Source organism: Hyaena hyaena, unplaced genomic scaffold (assembly GCF_003009895.1).
Source record: "Hyaena hyaena isolate Hyena2069 unplaced genomic scaffold, ASM300989v1 scaffold_282, whole genome shotgun sequence".
NCBI classification, from domain to species: Eukaryota; Metazoa; Chordata; class Mammalia; order Carnivora; family Hyaenidae; genus Hyaena; species Hyaena hyaena.
The window spans coordinates 1492411-1515281 of NW_024080915.1; the positions used below are offsets into that span (position 1 = coordinate 1492411).

The following is a 22871-nucleotide window of genomic DNA, read 5'->3' on the forward strand; positions in this document are numbered from 1 at the left end:
ATGCCTTAATTTCCTACAAAATCCAACCACTTAAAGATTGGCTTAATGGAGGGGCACCTGGGTGGCTTAGTTGGTTAAGCGTCCGACTTTCACTTGGGTCATGATCTCGCAGTTCGTGGGTTCGAGCCCCGCCTCGGGCTCTGTGCTGACTGCCAGCCCAGAGTCTGGAGCCTGTTTCAGTCTGTGACTCCCTCTCTCTCTGACCCTCCCCTGCTCACGCTGTCTCTCTCTCTCCTAGAAATAAATAAAACATTAAAAAAAAATCTTTAAAGATTGGCTTAATGGAAATGTGACCTTCCGCTTCACCCCTACCTTTGTTTTCTGGCGTACTTGCATGCACACTGTGTGTGAGCATGTGTGTAATTTACTTCTCTGAAAAACAATCTCTAATGTGTAAACGGGATGGTTCCTTCTATTTTTTACTTTTTGTAATGTTTATTTATTTTTGAGAGAGACAGACCCTGATGTGGGGCTTGAACTCACCAACTGTGAGATCATGACCTGAGCCAAAGTCGGAAGCTTAACCAACTGAGCCACCCACACGCCCTGGGATGATTCCTTCTATTTATAGGTTTACTGAGAAAATTAAATAAAGTAATGTCTGGCATACAGTGGGCATTCAACAACTGGGTAAAATTATACACTACTTCCTTTCTTCTGTCTAGGCCTAATCTCAAATTAGCAAGCTTGGAAACATAAGGTGTGTGGTCCCAACCCTCCCCCCATCTTACAACACACACCTGGTGTGATAGAAGGTGTTCTTAGTATAAACAGAAAAGAATGGTGACTCCATTCATTCTAATTTCACTCTACTCTTACAGGTGGAGCTAACTATAATACGGTAAAATGTAATAAAGTGCCTTGGATTGGAAGTGGCCTATAATTTTAAATATTTAGTGTATGTGGCCAAATATGACAAAAATTGTACCCTTTTACTGTGATGGCATAAAGCGAAGGATACATTCACTCAAAAGTAATCATGAAATACCGGGGGACACACCCTGTAATACTGATAAGAGTTTCATTCACGTCAACCAGAGTGCATATTTCTTAGCTCCAGCAATATAATGTTGCCTGCCCTGAATCCAAGGTTACTTTCGTCATCGCATCTCACCATGTCAGTCCTAAACCACACGTAGGAGGAAGCAGGCAGTCTCGGGTCATATTTCTGTCCCCAGGTACGGCCCAGGCAGCAAAAGTACCAACACTGAACCAGTTCCACCCTAGCATGTATATATTCCTGGCAGCATATGAATATTAATTTTCTATACTTCTCTTTTCTAAACTTGAGCTTTATGCGGGGAAGAGAGGCAAGAAAGTACTCTATGTGCCAATTTCATCTAGCACACAAACTCCAGGTATGATTAAAAATTTCCCCACGTCCTCTTAGCCCTGAAGACACCATATCTTGTAATATCTTGCCTGCAGTAAGTTTAATAAAAAACAGAAGTAACAAGACCTGGAATGATGCTCACGGCTGCGAATTTGCGAAGCACCTGACCGGAGGCCACACCGGGTGGGCAGGAAGACCAATGCGCAGGCTGAGTGAACAGATGCTGCGGAGGCCGGACCTGGCCGCCTTTGGCACCGACCCCTGGCCTTCTCTCAGGCCTCCAGCCTCCCACCCTGGATTCCCAACGCCCAGCGCCTGGAGGACAGGCCGCAGGACAGGCGGGGTCACCTGTGGCCGCGGGGACCCGCGCAGCAGCTCTGGACGCTCGGCACAGCCCCCACGCCGGCTCCCGCTGCCTCCACTGCGGGTGGGGGGCTGCGCGTCCGGGTGGCCAGGCACGACTCACCAGATGGCGTCACTGTCCGTCAGACCGCTGGACTCCTCAAGGGAACCCGAGCCCAAACGGTCACACCCCACCCCAGCCCCGCTAAGACTGCCAGGGTCACTGCCCCGCACGGCCACGCCCCTCCCTACGCGCGCCCCCTCCCCACGCGCGGCCACGCCCTCCACACGCGCGGCCACGCCCTCCACACGCACGCCCCCGACGCGCCGCGAGACCACACCCTCCCCACGCGCGGCCACGCCCTCCCCACGCGCGGCCACGCCCTCCCCACACGCGCCCCCGACCCGCCGCGAGGCCACGCCCCTCCCCACGTGTCCCAGAGCCCGGCGAGGCCACTCCCGGGTCCCCGCAAGCCGCTGACCCCTGAGCGACCAGGCCCAGCCCCTCCCTTCACGGCTTCATCGTGCCTCCTGCGCTTCCTGGCCTTGGAGTGGAGGACAGACCCCCGCGTGCCGGAGCGGGCCCCACACCAGACAGTACCTCGGAGGGTTGACGCGACGGTCTGGAGAGAAGGGAGAAGCTCCGGGCCTCAAATACCGGCGGAGCCAGAGGGCGGGCGGAGTCCCGGGAAGCGAGCCAGCGCACCGCCCATCCCCAGATCTCGGGGCGGCGGTGCATCAGCAGCCCGGGGGCTCGCCGGAGGGCGGTGAAGGGAGGTGACCTGGTGTGCGCCAGCTACTCCACTGCACTTTGACCGCCACCCTGGAGCCGGCCTATCTGTGTGCCGCACCCCGCGTACTTTCTAGTCTAGTTGCATTTACCTTGCCCACTGGGCCACCAGGGAGGTGAATCAAACGAAAACCTCCGGAGGTTTCCAGTCGGAGGGCGGCAGTGCGCGGCCACACCAGCGCTTTATTGTGTGGTAGAGACTGTGACATGTTTTCAGTGACCAGAAAGGTGCCAGTTCCCGGTACGTGGGCATAAGTTGTACAGTGCGGGACAGAAATTTTAAATAAACAAAGCCTACGCGGTCATCTTGTGTGTTCAAAGTCTCCAGTAGTCATAGCCTGTGTGAATTAAACTCCAGGTAACTAACAAATGACACAAATGGCGTAGGATGCCCATGTTTGCCGCCCTGGAGCAGTCGTGGAGAACGGAAAAGGTTGTGGAGGGGAAACGCTAGCCACGTTTTAAAAAAATGAGTTTAATTTTGGAAACCTCAGATTGTTTTTGTGTTTCCTCCATCCTTCCCCTAGGCCAGGGTTTCTCAACATGGACACTATTATCACCTGAGCTGGATAATTCTTTGTTGTCCTGTGGCACTACATGTCTATAGCATCCCTCTCCCAGTTGTGACTGTTTACATTTTATTTTTGGAGTAGCGAAACAAAGTAATGCCCAGAGATCTCTCCTGCTACCCCTATCCTCTCCAGTCCTTTTCAACCCAGTTTTGTTTTGTTTTTTAGCTGGCTTGTCTTTCCAGCTGAACTTTTTGCAAACATGTATGTGTGTCTGTGTGTGCACGCTTATCAAAAGGGTGTCATTCTATTACCTATGCATTTGTTGTCTATCGATAGTTCTGCAACTTGCTTTTTTCACTTGACAATAAATTTTGTTACACAGAGAGCATCATTCCTTTTCATAGCTGATCGCATTTCATTGTGCACCATTGATGGCCATTTGGGTTGTTTCCATTTGGGTCATTACAAATAATGCCACAAATAACCTAGTGCTGTGCTTCTCAAACTTTAAGGCACATGGAAATGATCTGGGGTATTGTTAAAATGCAGATTCTGATTCAGTAGGTCCTGAGACTCAGCATTTCTAATAAGCACCCAGGTAGCTGAGGCTGCTGATCCATAGACCACACTTTCAGTAGCAAGATATCAGTGTAAATTCTGCTTTGTATTGATGGAGAAATATCCACCAATCCAGATTCCTAAATTCCTAGAAATGGGATGGTTAGGTCAAAAGACAAATACACGTATATTTTTGTTAGTTATTATCAAATTCCTCTCTATAGGGATGATAACATTTTGTCCTCTCCGCAGCTATATCTGACTGCTTCTTCACAGCCTTACTCACAGTGATACCTGGACATCTTTGGATTTTTACCAATCTAATAGGGGAGAGGTGTTTTATCTCCTATGGTTTTAATTACCATATCCTGTATTATGAGTGAGGTTGAACATCTTTTCACATATTTAAAAGAATTGCTTCGTCTTTGTCTTATTTCCCCCCGGAACCATTCATGACTTTTGTTCATTTTTTTAAATTGTTTGGTCTTTTTCTTCTTAGTTCTTAAGTGCTCTTTATATAGTAGCATTAGTCCTTCATGATAGAAGTCACAAATATTTTCTCCCAGCTTCTCATCTGTTTTCTGACATTGTATTTGGTGGTTTTGGCATATTTTTTGTTTTTAATGTAGTCAAATTTAATGATTTTTCCTTTACTGCTTCTAGATTTTTTACTCCTAGTTAGAAACTCATTTTCCAGATTATAGAGTTCACCAGTGTTTTCTTCCAGTACTTGTACAGGTTCATTTGAGTCCCAGCTGATGGCTAGAGGAAGAGAGGACAGTAAAGAGTGGAAGGCAAGAATATCCCACACCATTTGCCAAAGGCCAGTTGCTCAGTAGTATTCAGTGCTTCATTGGTGTCTAAAGTTTAGAAAATTCACTTCAAATACAGCAATGATGTCAACAAATAGATCTGACTCCAGAGAATGTCTTTTTCATTCCAATCCCAGTTTAATTGGTCTCTGTTGTTAACCCTGCCTGAAAACACTCTCAGCAACTGTGTGGCCTTTCATCTCCCAGGACTTCCCTGGATGGGGGACTGGGACTGTGGTACTCCATGTAAACTAAAAGTAAACAGAACCTTTTAGATGTTTATAAAGCAGTCTGAATTTACAATCAATAAATTGGAAATAAAGATTGACCAAGAATCTTGATTATGATACTAAACACAGCTCATTTTACTTATGAATTTGGGATTGTCACAGGTAAATATTTTGTTTGGCTGTGTTTTATTTTTGAAAATAATTCCCCTTTTAAATGTTGGAAATAATAGATTGACAAAAACCCATTCAAAAAGCATGTGGCAACCTGTATTCAGCTCATTGAACACAAGTTGGTTTTGACATTAGTATACAGCACAGTAACTCACCCGTGACCAGAACAGTAACTAAAACATCACCCTGAATAAATGCATTCTATTCTGCTGATATTTCAACCCTAAAACAAAGGGAGAAGAAAGGATACTCCTCTTTTAACTGGGAACATTTCACCGTGACATTTATGTTATGTAATTCTATTGTTCTTTATGTGTATTCTCAGTGTTGTGTGGACTAACTAACTGAACTAATTTCCATAAAACTGGAAGAGCATTTCTACCTTGATCTAAGCAGTAGACATGGACTTATATTGATTTAGCTATACCTTTTAAAAATCAGATCACAGAAAATGAGCCAAGTGTCTAAATAGTCCCCTGGAGGCTTAAGTGTTTTAAAATTAATAAATAAAATTTAAAAAAGAACCCTAATGGATTGAACCATCCCTGATGAGGTCAATTGCTTGGCAAACTCAATTTAATTAAGTGGATATTTACCACACATCTGCAGTGCAAAACTCTGAGACTGGCCCAGAACTAGAACCTCTGCCCTCCCATTAAAGGCCATAAAATAAGTTCCCAGGGAATTATCTAACATCTATTTGGTTTTCCTTACAGACAGTAAGCATTGCAATGTTTCCTATGAACAACATAAAAGTTATTCAAATGACATGGCAATCCTGTTAGCAAAATTATAATAATAGTTCTTCATATCTAATGTTCTTTCAAAGAAATTATAGCAGCCTCTCCCAGAGATTCACTTGACAAACATGTTGGGTTCGTGGATCACTTCTGAAAGACCAGGTAGGTAAGACGCTGAAATTGGGGTGCTAGAGCGGCTCTGTCAGTTAAGCATCTGACTCTTGATTTCAGCTCAGGTCATGATCTCACGGTTAATGAGATTGAGCCCCGAGTCAGGCTCTGCACTGACAGTGCCAGCCTGCTTGGGATTCTCTCTCCTTCTCTTTCTGCCCCACCCCCCCAAAAAACAAATAAACTTAAAATAAAATAAGACATTTAAAACTACAAGACAACCTCACACCTGTCAGAATGGCTAAAATCAACAACAGCACAAGAAACAACACGTATTGAAAAGGATGTGGAGAAAAAGGAACCTTCACGCACTGTTGGTGGTTATGCAAACTGGTGCAGCCGCTCTGGAAAACAGTATGTTTGAATAGTATCCTCAAAAAGTTAAGAATATAACTACCCTATGATCTGGTAATTGCATTACTGGGTACTTTTCCAAAGAATACAAAAACACTAATTCAGAGGGATACATGCACCCCTATGTTTACAGCAGCATTATTTACAATAGCCAAGATATGGAAGCAGCCCAAGTGTCCATCGATTGATGAATGGATAAAGAAGGTGTGGTATATATATATATAGTGAAATATTATTCAGCCATAAAAAAAGAATGAAATCTTGCCATTTGCAATGACAAGAGTATAATACTAAGCTAGAGTATAATACTAAGCAAAATAAGTCAGAGAAAGACAAATACCATATGATTTCACTCACTTGTGGAATTTAGGAAACGAAACAAGCAAATAAAAACAAAAAAGACAAACCAAGAAACAGACTCTTAACTGTAGGGAACAACTTGATAGTTACCAGGGGGGAGGAGGTGGGGGTTGGGTGGGGATGGATGAAATAGGTGATAGGGATTAAGGAGTGCACTTGTGATGGGCACTGAATGTGTATACAATTGTTGAATCACTATATTGTAGACCTGAAACTAATATAGCACTGTATATTAATTACTGGAGTTAAAATAAAAACTTAAAAAAGATAAGACCCTGCTTAAAGTGGGCAAAATGTGAGAAGCAGAGATCCAATCAGTCTGCAGATAGTGGATGAACAAAGGATGCATACTCCTTCCCTCTGAGAGGTGGTGACACTCTTTCCCAGGAGAAAGACATTGGGAAAACCGAAGTCTCGATTTTTTTTTTACTCAAGAAAATTTTCTGGAACAATATCTAAGAAGCTGAAAGGTAGATGCCAGGCTTTTCTGGGTTTTCTCTTTAAGGGAAGTTTGGGGAGTATCTAAGAATCTGAACCCTACACAATCCAGGTTGTGAGTGCGGGCAGTGCTCCCATACTCCCCGTATGTTCCTGCACTTGCTGCAAAGAGCTGGGCCTCCTTCCAATGCTTTCCAGGTTTCTGGGACTGGGGCAAAGAATCTAACTGTCTTGGAAAGAAAGGAAAAAAAGGGAAGGAAGGAAGGAAGGAAGGAAGGAAGGAAGGAAGGAAGGAAGGAAGGAAGGAAGGAAGGAAGGAGAGGGAGGGATAGAGAAAGGAAGGAAGGAAGGAAGGAAGGACGAACCTACCTGCCTTCTTTTTTTCAAGTACCTTTGTGGAGGTTTGGGCGCCAACACTGGGACATGTCATCACCCTCAGCTTTCCTTTCAGACACATAGGGACCACGTGCTAGAGAAGATTCTTTACCCACTGACTTTCCTTCCCTAAAATGTGAGGTAAATCCATGGTCATTCCGTATAGACCTAACACTGACTTTTCTTTGCCTGTACTGTAATTCTTGGGGAAATCCAGCCTGGATTTTCCTCTTCTCTCACAATTAAAATAACTCATTTATGAGGGTAAGGTGCTCAGAGATGCAACCTGGCAGGGATCGCCTGCTCTACTTTACACTTTTCTATCTTACCGTTTGTAAAAATGAGAAAAGGTAACTTTTGTTTTAACCACAAACCACTTTCACACGCTTGGATTAAATCCTTCCCCAGCAAATTCACACCCTCAAAGCCGCACTAGATAGAAGAGCTGGAAAACCCCAAACTTCTTTTTATTAAACATTTATTCTACTGAGTATGATCTTGTGCACTAAAACTGCAGTAGGTAACTGGTCACAGGAGGTTATAGCTTCCAGTAAGTGACCTCAATGAGAAATCAAAACCAGGAAGAACTGGAAAACCAGTCAAGCAGAGGCAGACAAGCAACATTTTCAAACAATCAGATATTAACAGAACTATAACGTATTTAGATGATCTAAGGGTCTTTTTCAGGTCTACGTGTAAATCAGTAAATCTTACTTTTTACAATCGTAGCAAATTATACCTTGTGAGGTGCAAGTATTTGGAGTACTGGTTGAAAGCAGCTCCCCTTTTCCTCTTGTAACAAGCTTAGGAGTAGCACTTCAGAGCAATCAGAAAGACTGCCTCCCAGACTACAGTCCTCAGTAAAACAATGAATAAAGCATTTACTAACCTACTTTGAGGTTGGTTTTCTTTCAGTGGACAGGATCAGGTCTCAAAGAGGTGGAGAAATAAAGCTGAATAAAACATGGCCCTTCTCTTTTTTTTAGCGGTTCAGATGGATGCAAAAGAGAGATGTGTTTGCAATATTCAGTAGTGGGGATGCCTGAAACTGTCTAGTAACCAAACCCTATGCATATCATGTTTTTTGCTGCACATACATACCTATGATAATGTATAATTTATAAATGAGGCACAGTAAGCTATTAACAACTAATAATAAAATAGAACAATTATGGCAATATATGTAATAAAAGTTATGTGAATGTGATGTCTCTCTCACAGTGAAGATAAGTAGAGTTAAATGGGCACGTTAGGGCTGGCCTGGAAAGGGTCCTTACTCCAGTCTAAGTAAGGAGTTTGGGATTTATTGGTCAGGCAATGGGGAAGCATGGTAAGATTTTAACTAGAGGATTAACCTGATTCATTCATTCATTCATTCATTCATTCCTTTCCTTACTTTCCCTTTCTCTCTCCCTCTCTCCCTCCTTCCTTCCCTTTCTTTCTGACTTTAGCATCAGCTTTTAGGATGGTTTGGATACAGAAGAAAGTGCCCAGGGGTCAGTTAGGAGTTGGCTTTAGGGGCCCAGACCACATGCCATTTGGGTCTAAGCCTAAGTAGTGGCAACAGTGAAGCAGGGAGCAAAAATTTCAGGAAGCAGAAATCAAAGGATATAATGCACAGGTTGATTTAGGTGGAAGGGACAAGGAAAAGAATGCAGTTCCAGATGACACTTTAGTATTCTAACTCAGATAATTGGATACCGGATGATATAATTAACTCAAAGAGAGAATACAAGGGGAAGAGGATAGGTTCAGGGTCAAATAATTAATTTGAGTCAAAAGCACTTTATAGTGCTTGTGACACATTTAGGTGAAGATGTCCAGGACACAGGTAGAAATAAAGACAGAGCCATGGGACACAGGGGCAAGAAGCCAAAAGAGGGATGCATTCAGCTCAGCCAACCTTGCTGATCAGGAAGGCATCTCTCTGGTGACAGAAGTCGAGGCAATAGCAACCAACATTTTAAAAGATTCCTGGGGAAAAAGGCACATAGCAAAGCAGATGGAGAAGAGCAGAAGCCGGACAATGGAGAGCAAGGTCAAAGGCATCAGCAGCTCCCACTGGAGGAAGTGGAGAGGTAAAGCAGGGAGAGACCATTTGCATTACCAAGTCAATAGTTACCTTGGTGACAGTTGCACCAACCACCAAAGTGAGTGGGATTTAAGATGAAAAGAGGAGACATGTGGAGACAGCTGTCTAAGAATACTCTGAAGAAACTTCACTGTGACGAATAAGAAGGCTAGGTAGAGCTGGAGGTCAGCTAGAAGGACTGTGTTTTAAAGACTGAACAGAGCTGAGTGTGCTGTTTGCTTTCTGTGTAGTCACAATCAGGAACAGCCAGAAAAATATTAGGAAATTGTCTGATTTAAGGGAAAATCTAAACAGGAAAAAAAAAAGATTGTTTTGTCAAGAGTATGACGGTGAAGCAAAGCAATACTGCTTCTGTCTGTCTTGGTGATTATTCTTTGTTATTTTAGGCCTCCTTTAATCCAGGGGCTCAGGTGAAATTCTCACTTTCCAGCCCAACAGGTTAACCTGGTGCCTGAAAGACAGGTGTCCATAGGAAGACGCTTAGAACTGGTTCTGTGTGAACACAGAGGGTGTTTTTCAGAATCTACGTTTCAGTTATTTTACTTTATGCATTTTTTATTCACTTATTTCTTTTGAAATCATGCTCTCTTATTTAAAATCTGAGTTCAATTAAGAGAACCTTATTACTCTGGAGATTTTTTCATATTCATGATCATATGATTTTAAGAAATAGATAAATCATTGAATAGAGGTTTCTCTCTCTCTCTCTGTCTCTCTGTCTCTCTCTCTCTCCCTCTTGCTTTTTTCCCCTCTCTTTTCCCTCATCAAGAGAAGCCTGTCTTCTTATATGATCTGGAATTACGTGGGTGGTCTATTTCAGAGTAAAAATGAAAAGAAACGTGAATGGAAACCCATCGTCCTGGGATAGAGTGCGCCAACTCTGAGGTCCAGGTCACTGCTGAAGCAAGCTGAATGAATGTACATGAGAAGCCCAAGGAAACTGTTTTCCCAAATGTGAAGTTAGAGAGACTTAGTGTGCTTGACCAGCGCAGTTCTGACCAGGGCCCTGTGGTAACAAAGCTCCTAAAACTTAAAAAAGCAAACAAACAAACAAAACCTGTTGAGAGAAGGGCTCCACAGGTAGGAGGCTAATTTCAGCCTGTCTATGACCTGCGCTGAGGTGTAAAAAGTTCCTCCAGACCCTGCCATCTTGTTGCAGGGGGTGATCAGGGAGACAAGGGGCTGAAGCTAGGACTTGCATTACTGAGCAGTGACCTTGGAAAATTAATGACTGATTATACCTACAGTATGAAGCTTCCACAAAATCCCAGTAAGATGGGGTTTGGGGACCTACTACATCAGCGAACACATCCACTCTGGGAAGGTGGTGAATTCCCAACTCCAAAGGACAGTAGCTCCTGCACTGAGGACCCTCCCAGACCTCACCCTGTGTACCTGTTCAGTTACATCCTTTATCTGTCTTTTAATAAACTGGCAAGTGTGTTTCCTTGAGTTCTGTGAGCCACTCTAACAAATTAATCAAACTGGGGGAGGGACACGGGAACCTCCCATTAGTAGCCAAACTGGACAGAGATTGTGGATAACCTGGGAACCTATTACTTACAACTGGCATCTGAAGTTGAAGGCGGGTAGGGAGCAGTCTTGTGGGACTGAGCCTTTAACCGGTGGGACCTGACATGATCTGTAGGTAGAATGTGCTAGAATTGAGTTAAATTATAGGACTGTAGCTACAAAGTGCTGTGGAGACGTTTTTCGTGTGGGAAGTCCCCTAAATATATTTGGTGACCAACAGGGCCAGAAGTGAAGTGTTTTGCATGAGAAATAAAGAAGACACATAGGAGAGAAACAAAGGAAGAGGAAATGACTGGGTTTTTTCTCTATTCAAGAGGAATACTGGACTCAGGCTTTTCCTTTAACAGATATGCAAGCAAATGAAATAGGATGTGATATGTGCTGTAATGGCCCTTAGTATAAGGGGCAAGAAAAAGTAGAAGCAGCAACAAGGAGTCTGGCTGGGGAAATCAAAGAAGATGTCACACATTCCGTAACACTTGAGCAGAGATCTGAAGAATGAGGCCAAGCTAGTCAGAGGACGGTTTTCCATACTAGGAGACAGGAGCCTTGCAAAAATATGCCTAGTTGGAGGAAACAACTAATATTGCAATACCATAAAATATAACGCAGTTTAGACTAGACATCTATAAAGGGCTTTATATGTCATGCCAATACATTTTTATTCTATCTTATAGGCTGCAGAGAGTCTTGGAAGAATTCTGGACTGTGGGTCACATAAGCAGTCGTGTACTGGGAAGACTGCTCTGCAGGAATGCAGACAAGTGGGATGGGAACAGGCAAAAGTATCAGAGCTGCAATACTTGAAATGAAAGCCCCCAATCAGGGTAGTGGCAGGAGGGGTGGAGAAATGAAAGTATTAAAAAACAAAATTCAAGCAAGTAAAGTTGAAGATCTAATTGGCAGTGTTAAATGAATGACTCCTGAATCAGGCAGCATCCCATCTAGCAAACAGAGGGGCTCTCTGAGAGGTTGTACAAAACGAAAACTCTCAAAAAAGGAGTTGTTTTTATGGGAAGGAAGGTGGGGCAAGAAAGTTATAAACAAAAGAAAAGGATTGATCTGGACAAGGTCATTCTCCCTTAGCAGGAAGCACAGGGAGTTTTATCAGATTTACCCATTTCTTGGAGGGGGGGAGGCATGAAGAGGGCCATGTGACAGACACTCATCAGAAAATTCCTGACCTACCTGTTAAAACCACATTCCTGGGTGAGGTTGAAATTGCAGCTAGATTAGGTATTTAGCTCTGGTTTAGTGACTTGGCCTGGCCTAAGTAACACCATTTTGGGCCTATGGTTTTCTTTTAACAGAAAGAAAAGCTGTTCAGAAAGAAGGTAGGACAGGACCTGGAGATTGTTGGATAGGTGGATGAAGGAGGAATCTTAGCTGTTTTCAGATTACTTACTCACTGGGAACAGCTAGTGAATGGCAACGACAGTGAACAAGATTGGAAGTTTGGAAACAGGGAGGGTAATGACTTTGGAGAAATGAATGAATTTTGCTTTGCTTAGGGTAAGATTGAGGTTCCATGGAAGGCTCAGGTGAGAGGTCTAGGCACCAGATGTCAATGTAGGGGTTATCAGTAAATGGATGTCAGTAAAGTAATGGGCTAGGGAGGTTTGCTAGGGAGAGCATCCAACCCTCAAGAATACCAATACTTAAGGATGAACAGAGGAAAAGAAGAGCCAGAAAAAGACAAGGAGAAGCCAGAGGCATGAGATGAATCTGGAAAAAGAATTATTAATAACAATGGGGGAGGAAAGGAGGGGGAAGGTTGGTGATACTTGGCGACTTGGGCCGGGCCCCATCCGTTCTTCCCCAGCCCGGGCTGGAGTGATCAGAACCTGTGGCGCCTGCAGGAAAGGCTGCGGGGAAGGCGAGGCGGGAGGGGGTTGGGAAGTCCCGGTTATGGGTAACCGAGAAAGCAACGGGGTGAGTTAGCGGGCGGAGCTCGGGGATGAGTCACCGAGCGCAGGTCTTGATGCTCTGGGAAAGAGAGGAGAGGCGGGCGGGGAAGGGCTCGAGTCGGCCTGGGAGCTGAGCTGGACTGAGCGATAACGGCGCTCGGAGTCTCCAAAGCTGCAGGCAACCGCCAAGCCCCCAAGGGGGCAGCCCGAGCCACGGAGTGGAGGGACCCCAGCCCCCTCCCGGTTCTCTTGCCCGAGAGCCGAGTGCGCGAGGCTGCGGCAGGAGGTTCCGCGATCCCGAGCTGGCTGCCCACTCCCGGCGCGTGCCTCCCTCCCCGCCACGCCCCTGGCGCCCCCGCGCCCGTCGCGCCCTTCCGGCCGGCCTGCCCGGGCTAGTGCTTCGGGCAGCGGATCCCGCGCCCCCCCTACCCCCCCGCACTGCGCCCAGTTGCAAGCGGAGCTCCCAGCTGCCCAGCTCGCCGCGCCCGGAGGAGCCGGGGCAGGGGGGAAGGGGGGTCAGGGGGACCTAGGCGGCACCCAGCTAGGGCCAAGGGATGGGAGAGCGGGGCCGGGCGCCGCTGCAGCAGGGCCTGGACGGAGGATCGCATGCGGTGACTCACCTGGGGCCCAGGCCGAGTGGAAGAGAGTCAAGTGACACTTCATACACCCTGAGGAGGCCTGTTAGTTTCTACCACAGCTCCCTGTGTACTTCCTACACAGCACTAGCCACCGTACGTAATTAGTTGTATTCGCTCGTTCCTGGTTTCTATTAGAAGGTAATTTCCAGGAGAGACAGCCAGGTCTCGAGTTCTCAGCGGCTGGAACAGCGCCCGAGGTGCTTTGGCCAGGGGAGGAAGGGAGGGTGGTCAGGCAGGGGAAGCTGGAAGACCCTGAGAAGAGGAGGAGACTGGCGTTCAGAGTGAGCAGAGCTGGCACCTGCCCTGGCCAAGGGCAGCCTGGGGTGCTGACATTGACTGTGTCCGCCGTCCAGCATAAGGGGAAAACTATCACACTTTACGTAGGACCCGCGGGTCGACCTTGATGCCATTCAGACCTCTGCCAACGTCACGTCCTGTGTAATTGTGTAAAATTTCATTCCTGGACAGTAACAACTCCGTTTTGAAGCTCTGTTTCCTTTCTAACTAATGAATTCTTGAACTGTGCCAGAAGCAGTGATTGTTTTACAAGCAGTTGCTCATAAAATCCTACAGAATAACTGGCATTCGGGCCATAAAACTGTTAATAGAACTTTATGAAGACATAAAAGTTAACTAACGCAGACCAAGTATAGTTCTTTTGACAGCACCAATAAAAATAATAGATTATATAGTAATCAAAGTTAGCATTGAATTAGGAAGTTTGTCTTCTTTTTCTCTAAATCATAAAATCGCCCCTTCTTTCTTTCTCATAAAAACCCCTTGCTTTCCCACAGGAATGGGGCACTTTTCTGGTTACTTCAGAATCTGTCCCCCCCCCATTGCAATTCTGAGACCCCAAATAAACACCTTTGTTCTGTTTTAGTTTGACTTCTTTTCTCAGTTAACAGCCCATAGACCATCAGATCCTCTCCCAAGTCGCAGAGCCACTGGGACAGAGTGTACAGTCTGTTGATGGAAGTCCTGAGGCCCAGCTTTCTGTTGTCACTCTAATTTCTAATTTGATACTTGAGATCTTATCTACACCTTAGACTATTTTTATGGCACTTTCCAAAACAAACACAAGGTATAAATAATTTAACTTCAACCTAAAAGTATAGTTTCCATTATCCTATGCAAATTCATAAAATACTAGATGCAATCTTGCCCGTCATTTACCTTAGTGTACTGTGCTCAAAGTAGCCCAAATAAGTATTGTAAAGTTTTGCTATTCACATGGGTGGGCTTGTCCTTCAAGACAGGAAGGACGCTGTCCTTCAAGAGCTGATCTGCCTGATTCCTCCTGCTGGGGTCCCTAATCAGTCACCTGTAGTGAGTTGCCTGAGATCCAGGGTGCTGTACCTGTATCCCTGTATCCCCCTAGGGTACAGGGCAGGCCTGGGGCTTTTCTGGAGCTGATCATACCTTTTATAACCGGATGCTCCTGTGACTGTTTTGATCAGTGGTGTATTTGTCTGCTAATCCCAGATTTCTAATTTTTGAAGAGCTTTTTCTGATCCACCAAGGAAGGATTCTCTTGTTTTCCAGGGGGACTAAGGATTTATTTGTTTTTGAAAAAAAATTTTTCTATTTATAGGGATGTGGATGTGAAGGCCTCAGCATGAGCTCAGTTTGCCCTCCCCCAACAGAATGTTTTCATCCTATTTCAATTCTGCAAATGTTAGCCTCTCCCCTTCCACTCCTAGTTCAGCCCAGATTGTTCTACAAACACTTTACCTCCATAATGGTGCAAAAGCAACATTTGTCCCTGTAACAACATCCAGCAATCCAGGTAAACAGAAAGCAAACAATGAAATATTCCTCTCCTTTCTCTCCCAGACACCCTTAGGTATATTAAAATATGTATATGTGGAAACATCTACATTTATATAATATTTTTACAAAAATAGAACCATACTATCAATAAAAGGTAATATGGAAAAAAAATCCCTAACAGAAACTGAGACCTCTTCTGATACTACTCTGAAATTGTTTTATATTTCCCTGGGAACAGATGAGGTTAGCAGATTATGAATATTATCTGTTCCTAAGGTCTGTGAAAAAGACAGGCTATATATATTTGCACTGAGGGAAAATATGTAATATCAGCAAATAATTCCCTACTTAAAGCCTCTTTATTTTAAAATCCTGACACACATTAGGGACACCTGTGTGGCTCAGTTGGTTTCCACTGAGTCAACCAGCAAAGTCAGCCAAAGCATCTGACTTTGGCTCAGGTCATGATCTCATGGTTCATGGGTTCGAGCCCCACATCAGGCTCTGTGCTAATAAAGAGCCTGAAATTAAGTCCTCCATTAAGAGCAACCTCAGGCTGCAGTAGCCCAGTTCCAGGAAAAGCTTCAGCTGAAGCCACCCTCAGACCACCCTCAGATCAGCCAATCAAAAGAAATGGGTAACATTCCTGTGGTCTGAGTCAGGGCTGGGAACTGCAGGTAGTTACTCTGTACAAACTAGCCAATCACTTACTGCTTGCCTAAACCCCAGGTAGGCCCTTTGAGCTCACCTTATAATTGGTCATTTTCAACGCATTCTCAAAGGTCATGATTGGGTCCTGCCAAAAGTAACGGACACCTCACAGATACTGAATGGTCAAAACTATAACCATGGGTGTTTGTACAATTATGATTGGTGCTTATGTGATGGTGCAAAACGTGTGCACTGTAACACCCCCGTCCCTTACCCTATAAAAACCCTGCTCGCCATTGTTCTAGGCTTCTCCTTGCTGCCACTGCACCTGTAGACAGGTGAGCCCCTGCTCAAGCTTGTAATAAAGACCCTTATGTACTTGCACCGGTGACAGCTCCTTAGGGGTCTCAAGGGGACTCATGATTCGGGCACAACACTGACAGCTCTGAGCCTGGAGCGTGCCTCAGATTCTGTGTCTCCCTCTCTCTCTGCCCCCCCCCCCAACTGCTAGCACTCTGTCTGTCTCTCAAAAATGGATAAAAATGTTAAAATACTAAAATATAAATAAATAAAAATCCTGACATGAGTTAAAAATACACATGCACACGCACACATTAATTTCTTTTGCAATCATTTTTTGTATTAGCTCCTGTTCAAATCCATTACCCTATTGGTTTGTATACTAGGGGACCAGGGAACCAAGAAATTAGTGGTTGTTTTTGCACAGAATTGAGTCCTCATGCCCCAAATTGTGACCGACACAGAAAAGGTGGTCAGTAGGGGCATCTGGGTGGCTTAGTTGGTTAAGCGTCTGACTTTCACTAGGTCATGATCTTGTGGTTCATGGGTTTGAGCCCCGCGTCGGGCTCTGTGCTGACTGCCAGCTCAGAGCCTGGAGCCTGTTTCAGAGTCTGTGACTCCCTCTCTCTCTGACCCTCCCCTGCTCATGCTGTCTCTCTCTCTCTCCTAGAAATAAATAAAACATTTAAAAAAAAAAAAGAAAAGGTGGTCAGTAAACACATTTTGAATGAATGAATGAATGAGTGAATGAGTCTTACCAGTGTGAAGCTTCTAGAGTCAGCCTATACTTTTATTGTGTTTTTTAAAAAATATATTATGTTTAAGATCTAATTGTCAGCCTTTGAGATAGTGTTGTGTTTGTCTTCCTTTATTCTGCTTTGGTTTCTATGTGCTCAGCTCACTTGTTATCTACTTGTATTTTGAGTTCACAACAATATACAACAGTTAAAGACTTTTAATATAGTAGAACACAAAAACAGAAGATTTCTTCCATTGATACTTAATGTGAGATATTATGTTAAGAAGCAAATTATTTCATAAAGATGTAATAAAAAGTCACAAATTTCTACCTTTGGTGGTAAGGCAAAACACCAGTCCTTAATTCTATATTATAGAAGCAACATATGATTCAGAAAACAGATTTTCTGGTACTAATTCATACACTGTTCATGTCGGATTTGATATTTCTTTTTATTAGATAAATATGGGAAAAAACCCAACCTAGAATGATGTATCAGTCTCTAAAATTACAATAAAAGCTGATAAGCAGCTATCAAGCATGGGTTTTAAAAGAAATAAGAAAAACACATTTTTTGGAGATCTTAGTATTGCTAAAAATATCTTCTTAAGATTTGTTTCATATATTTATATTTACTCTACTAGCTCATAAGATTTTTTAAAAGCAGGGATGTTAATAAGTGTAAACTTTTACATATAAAAATTATTTTAAATACAATTTGTATTTTGATTCATAAAAAAGTTGCAAATGTAGTACAGAGAGTTTCCATACACCCCAACACACTTCGCTAATGTCAATCTTATATTACAATGGCACATTTGTCAAAATTAAGATGCCAGTATTTGGTACCTTAATATTAACTAAACTCCAGACATTATTTGGATTTCACTAGTTTTTCCATTAATGTCAGTATACATATTTTAAAAATAGGTGGCAGAAAAGGAGGATTTAATTTTATATCTTTTTTTTAACTTTTTAAATGTTTATTCGTTTTTGAGAGGAAGAGAGACAGAGCGCAAGTGGGGAGGAGCAGAGAGAAAGAAGAAAACACAGAATCTGAAGCAGGCTCTAGGCTCTGAGCTGTCAGCACAGAGCCCCACACAAGGCTCAAACTCATGAATCATGAAATCATGACCTGAGCCGAAGTCAGCTGCCCAACTGACTAAGTCACCCAGGCTCCCCAAGGGGGATTTAATTTTAGAATGGTAATTTATAAACTATCAAATATATTCTTGAAAAACTTTAATAGCACACCTTCAATTATATATTGTATTGATGTAGCTGAGAAATCAGACCTTGGTAAAGAAGTTTTTTAGCACATGATTCATATGAAATGTACATGACAATGGTGTTTCAAGAATTATAAAGCATTAGGGGCACCTGAATGGTTTGGTTGGTTAAGCATTGGACTCTTGATTTTGGCTAGGTCATGATCTCACAGTTCAGGCTCTGCGATGACAGCATAGAGCCGGCTTAGGATTCTCTCTCTCCCTAGCTGCCCCTCTCCTGCTCACATGTACTCTCTTTCTCTTTCAAAACAAATAAATAAACTTAAAAATTCTACAATAAATAAATAAATAAATAAATAAAAACTTTAAAAAGAAGTGCATAAAAGGAATTATAAAGCATTAAATTGAACATTCTATTTCTTTTTTTTTTTTTTAATGTTTTATTTATTTCTAGGAGAGAGAGAGACAGCGTGAGCAGGGGACGGTCAGAGAGAGGGAGTCACAGACTGAAACAGGCTCCAGGCTCTGAGAGGGAGTCACAGACTGAAACAGGCTCCAGGCTCTGAGCTGGCAGTCAGCACAGAGCCCGACGCGGGGCTCGAACCCACGAACCGCGAGATCATGACCTAAGCGAAAGTCGGACGCTTACCCGACTAAGCCACCCAGGCGCCCCATGAACATTCTATTTCTGAAAAGTAAAAAGATAAGTGTAAATAAAAGTCACATTAACACAAAAATCTTTTAAGGGATAAAAATAAAATTTGTCATTCTCTCTAGCTGTATAGATATGATAATATTTCTAGAGTGAATTATTTTAAGTTTTTTATGATAAAACCAGTAAGTTTGTTTTTTTTTTTAAATGACGCATTTATATCAATATGAATCTACATGAACTTACAAATCCAAGAAGCTCAATGAACTTCAAGTAGGGACTCAAAGAGACCCACCCAGAGACACATAATAAACTGATTACATGACAAAGAGAGAATAGGAAAGACAGCAAAAGAGATGCAACTCTTTGATACAAAGGAGACTCATTAAGATTAACAACCAATTTCTCATCAAAAATGACGGAGGCCCAAAGGCAATAGTATGACATATTTGAAGTGCTGAAAGAAAAACTGTTAGTCAACAATTCTATATCCAGGGGCTTTTGGGTGGCTCAGTCAGTTAAGTGTCAGACTTTGGCTCAGGTCATGGTCACCCAGTTCATGAGTTTAAGCCCTGGGTGGGGCTCTGTGCTGATTCTGTGTCTCCCTCTCTTTCTGCCCTTCCCCTGCTCACACTCTGTCTTTCTCTGTCTCAAAAATAAATAAACGTTTTTGTTTTTTTTTTTTTTTTATTTCCAGGAGAGAGAGAGAGAGACAGCGTGAGCAGGGGAGGGTCAGAGAGAGAGGGAGTCACAGACTGAAGCAGGCTCCAGGCTCTGAGCTGGCAGTCAGCACAGAGCCCGACGTGGGGCTCGAACCCACGAACCGCGAGATCATGACCTAAGTGAAAGTCGGACGCTTAACCGACTAAGCCACCCAGGCGCCCCAATAAACGTTTTTTTAAAAAAAGAATTCTATATCCAGCAAAACTGAGGGAGAAATTAAGACATTCCCAGATAAACAAAACCTGAGGGCATTTGTTACCACTAGACCCGCCATAAAAGAAACACTAAAGAGAGTCCAAGCTTAAATGAAATGAATCAGTCAGTAACTTAAAGCTGTATGAATAGAGATTCCAGTAAAGGTAAATATAAATCCAGTATTGTATTTTTGTTTTGTAATTACACTTTTTATTCTAAATGCTCAAAAGACAAATGTATAGAGTATAACTCTTTGTTATTAGGCCCAAAATGTATGGAGATATAACCTGTGACAATGATACAAGGGAAGGACAGAGCTATATAGAGAAGAGTTTCACTATTGAAATTAAGTTGGTATCAATTCAAATTAGATTGTTATAAATTAGGATATTAAATGTAATTGCCATGGTAACAACAAAATATCTAAAGAATCTACAGAAAAGAAAATGATACGGGAATCAAAATGGTTCAGACAAAAAAAAAATCAACTAAATATGAAGGAAGGCAATTATGGAGGAAATGGGGGGGCAAAAGCCTATAAGAGCTATAGAAAACAAATAGCCCAGGGCGCCTGGGTTGCTCAGTCGGTTAAGCATCCAACTTCAGCTCAGGTCATGATCTCATGGCTAGTGGGTTCGAGCCCTGTGTCGGGCTCTGTGCTGACAGCTACCTCGGAGCCTGGAGACTGCTTTGGATTGTGTGTCTCCCTCTCTCTCTGACCCTCCCCTGCTCATGCTGTCTCTCTCTCTCTCTTTCAAAAATAAATAAAATATTAAAAATTAAAAAAAAAAAGAAAGGAAACAGCCAAATGGCAGAAGTAAGTCTTTCCTCATCAGTAATTACTTTGAATGTTAATGGATTAAAGTCTGTAATAAAAGCCAGAGGTTGGCAGAATACATTAATAAAACATGAACCATGTAGTCTATCTACAAAATTCAACTTATATCCAAATACACAAGTAGATTGAAAATGAAAGGATAGAGAAAGATATTCTATGAAAATGTAATAACAGAGGTCTTTGGTGGCTACACTAATATGAGAAACAATAGACTTTAAGTCAAGAACTGTAAGAAGACAAAGAAAGACATTATACATTGCTAAACTGTTTCAATACAGCAAGAAGACACAATTTAAAACATTTACACACCTAAGAACAGACCCTCAAAATATAAGAGGCCAAAAATGACAAAATTTAAAGGAGAAATAAATTATTTTAAATAATTACTACTTTATGTACAATGTAACAATAGTTAGAGACTTTAGTACTCTACTTTCAGTAATATATAAAACATCTAGGCAGAACATCAACAAAGAAGTAGTGGACATGGACAAAGCTATAAACTGACTAGACCCAACAAACATACCGCATTCAACAACAGCAAAATACATATTCCCCAGGATAAACTGTATTTTAGGGCACAAAACAAGTCTTTATAAATTTTAAAAGATTAAAAACACACAAAGTATATTCTCGGCCACAATGGAATGAAGCTAGACACCAATTCTCTTTAAAAAGCAAATTGAAAAACACGGTCTTAAATAGAAGAAATTACAAGAGAAACTAGGAAATACTTAAAGATGAATTAAAAAAAAATACCAGGACACCTGAGTGGCTCAATTCAATCAAGTGCCTGATTCTTGGTTTCATCTCAGGTCATGATCCCATAGTTTGTGTTCAAGCCCCATATTGGGCTCTGTACTCACAGTCCAGAGCCTGCATGGGATTCCCTCTCTCTCTGCTCCTTGCCTGGGTGCTCTTTGTCTCCCTAAAAATAAATAAATAAATTTTTTAAAAAAGATGAAAGGTCTTAAATCAAAACCTTAACTTTACACTTCGAGGCACTAGAAGAGAAAATGAAACTAAACACAAAATTAGCAGAAGGAAGAAGATAATAAAGATTAGAGCAGAGATATATAAAATAAAAAAGAGAAAAGCAATAGAATCAATGAAACTAGAAGTTGGTTGTTTGAAAAGAACAACAAAATCGGTGAAACATTACCCCAACTGACAAAGAAAAAAAACAGAGAAGATATAAATAACTAAAAGCAGAAGTGAAAATGATAACATTGCTACTGATTTTATAGAAATAAAAATGACGACCAGAGAATACTAAGAAAAATTGTATGCCAACCGATGTAATAATCTACACAGTACAAACTCCTAGAAGCTCACAAATTACATAAACTGGGAAATTTAAAATAGGAAATCTCAACAGATATATAACAAGTAAAGAGATTGGATCAGTAATTGAAAACCTCTCAACAGGACACCTACTCTCACCACTTTTATTCAACATCCTATTAGAAGTCATAGCCAGAGCAATTGGGCAAGAAAAAGAAATAAAAGGCACCCAAACTAGGAAGGAAGAAGTAAAACTGTCACTATTTGCAGATGGCATGATATTATGTATAGAAAATCATAAAGACTCCACCAAAAAATTGTTGGAATAAGTAAATTCAGTAAGATTGCAGGATGCAAAATCAGTGTATGAAAATCTATTGCATTTCTAAACACTAATAATGAACTATAAGAAAGAGAAATTAAGAAAACACTCCCATTTACATTTGCATCAAAAACATACATAGGAATACATATAACCAAAAAGGTAAAAGACCTGTACACTGAGAACTATAAAGACGTTGATGAAAGAAATTGAAAAAGACAAATAAATGTAAAGATAATCTGTGCTCATGGACTGGAAGAGTGTTAAAATGTACATACTATCCAAAGTCATCCATAGATTTAATGCAATCTCTATCAAAATTCAAATGACATTTTTCACAGAAATAAAATAAACAAGTCCTAACATATATATGATATTCTAAAAAGCTCTGAATAGCCAAAATAATCTTGAGAAAAAAGAACAAAGCTGGAGGTATCATGCTCCCTGATTTCAAACTATATTACAAGGTATAGATATCAAAACAGTATGATATTAGTATAAAAACAGACACACAGATCAATAGAACAAAATAAAGAGCCCAGAAATAAATCCACACATATATAATTAATTAATTTACAACAAGGAGCCAAGAATATACAATAGAGAAAGAGCAGTCTCTTCAATAAATGGTGTTGGGAAAACTGGACAGCCACATGCAGCAGAATGAAACGGGACCACATCTTACATATTACACAAAAATTAACTTAAAATGGATTAAAGACTTGAATGTAAGACTAAAACCATAAAACCCTTAGAAGAAAACCATAAAACTCCTGGTAAGCTCCTTGACATAAGTCTTTGCAGTAAGT

The 22871-nt window shown here is 42.1% G+C and overlaps 1 protein-coding gene across 4 annotated transcripts in view; it reads right to left on the bottom strand.

Moving 5' to 3' along the window:
• The window catches only part of SERPINB6 (serpin family B member 6), a 39099-nt gene extending 25709 nt beyond the window's left edge, over positions 1-13390 (bottom strand). Inside the window, exon 1 of one of the 4 annotated variants that reach the window (XM_039246545.1) lies at positions 13339-13390. The gene's annotated coding sequence lies outside the window, so the exon portion shown is untranslated. Of the gene's footprint in view, positions 1-1459; positions 1636-1799; positions 1876-2276; positions 2358-13338 lie in introns of those variants that run through there. The other 3 variants (XM_039246541.1, XM_039246546.1, XM_039246543.1) reach the window with 3 other exon arrangements.
• Between the last annotated feature and the right edge of the window lie 9481 nt (positions 13391-22871).